The sequence below is a fragment of the Brassica napus genome, chromosome C9 (assembly GCF_020379485.1).
Source record: "Brassica napus cultivar Da-Ae chromosome C9, Da-Ae, whole genome shotgun sequence".
NCBI classification, from domain to species: Eukaryota; Viridiplantae; Streptophyta; class Magnoliopsida; order Brassicales; family Brassicaceae; genus Brassica; species Brassica napus.
The window spans coordinates 38,409,029-38,411,090 of NC_063452.1; positions in this window are offsets into that span (position 1 = coordinate 38,409,029).

The following is a 2,062-nucleotide window of genomic DNA, read 5'->3' on the forward strand; positions in this document are numbered from 1 at the left end:
TGGAGGTGGTGAAGGGAGGGCTCCAATTGGTAGAAAAAAACCCGTAACCCCCTGGGGTTATCCTGCGCTTGGAAGAAGAACTAGAAAAAGGAAAAAATATAGTGAGACTTTGATTCTTCGTCGCCGTAGTAAATAGGAGAGAAAATCGAATTTCTTTCTTCGTCTTAAAAAAAAAAAGAGTTAATTAACTGTGACACGTTCACTAAAAAAAAAATTCTTTTGTAGCAAAGCATTTATTAAGAAAAATAGAGAAGCTTAATACAAAGGCAGAAAAAGAAATCATAAAAACTTGGTCCCGGGCATCTACTATTATACCCACAATGATTGGCCATACTATCGCTATACATAATGGAAGGGAACACTTACCCGTTTATATAATCGACCTTATGGTAGGACGTAAATTGGGGGAATTTTCACCTACTATAAATTTTCGAGGACACGCGAAAAATGATAATAGATCTCGTCGTTAATTAAATGAATTCAAAAAAATGAATAATGAATATAATTTTTTTTTTTAGTGAGAGGTAAACCTTATGATAAAGAAGAAAAAGAAGAAATCATATACTTTCGTATATGCTTTAGGGCAATATATATCTATGTCTGCCCACAAAGCACGGAGAGTTATTGATCAGATCCGTGGACGTTCCTACGAAGAAGCACTTATGATATTAGAACTTATGCCGTATCGAGGTTGTTATCCCATGTTTAAATTAGTTTATTCTGCAGCAGCAAATGCTAGTCACAATAAGGGTTTCAAAGAAACCAATTTAGTGATTAGTAAAGCTGAAGTGAATCAAGGAAATACGGTGAAAAAATTAAAACCTCGGGCACGAGGACGGAGTTACCCAATAAAAAGATCCACTTGTCATATAACTATCGTATTGGAAGATATATCCTTATATCAACAATATGAAGAATATTTAATGTATTTAAAAAAATCTGGATGCAGCAATGAAAAACATAAATCTAACATGTTACGATACATATAGTAGTGGAGGCCTATGGGACAAAAAATAAATCCACTTGGTTTCAGACTTGGTACAACCCAAAGTCATCATTCTATTTGGTTTGCACAACCAAAAAAGTATTCTGAAGGTTTAGAAGAAGATAAAAAAATACGAGACTGTATTAAAAATTATGTCCAAAAAAATATAAGAATATCCTCTGGTATGGAGGGAATTGCACGTATCGAAATTCAAAAAAGAATCGATCTCATTCAGATAATAATCTATATGGGATTTCCTAAATTATTAATTGAAGATAAACCCCGAAGAATCGAAGAATTACAGATGAATGTTCAAAAAGAACTTAATTGTGTCAATAGAAAACTCAACATTGCTATTACCCTAATTTCCAATCCGTATGGGCATCCTAATATTCTTGCAGAATTTATAGCTGGCCAATTAAAAAATCGCGTTTCTTTTCGAAAAGCAATGAAAAAAGCTATTGACTTTTTTCTTACCCTTCTCTGTCAATTATGCAAAACAAAAAGGTTATGTAGACAGCGAATTATTGGGCCGAGCTGGATTTGAACCAGCTTAGACATATTGCCAACGAATTTACAGTCCGTCCCCATTAACCGCTCGGGCATCGACCCAGGAAGAATCTATTCGAACTTTATGGATAATCCATGATCAACTTCCTTTCGTAGTACCCTACCCCCAGGGGAAGTCGAATCCCCGCTGCCTCCTTGAAAGAGAGATGTCCTGAACCACTAGACGATGGGGGCATACTTGCTCAACCGCCATCATACTATGATCATAGTATGATCAGTTTTTTAAAATTGTCAATATAATCAAATGGTATGACTAGCTTATAAGATTTTTTATTTTTTTCTATAGCATTCTATATCATTTTTTTATTTTACATTTATATTCATATTCTAATCACAATTCTATAACAAAAATTGATATATTTTATTTTTTTTATTTGAAGTGGAAATATGAAACAAAAAAAAAGCGAAAAAAAAAGTCTAGTATAAAATCTTTTAAAGAAGTGATTGGTCTGACAGAAAAAAAATAAAAAAGAGGGTTAAGTTTCGTTTTTTTTTACTTTACTTCAT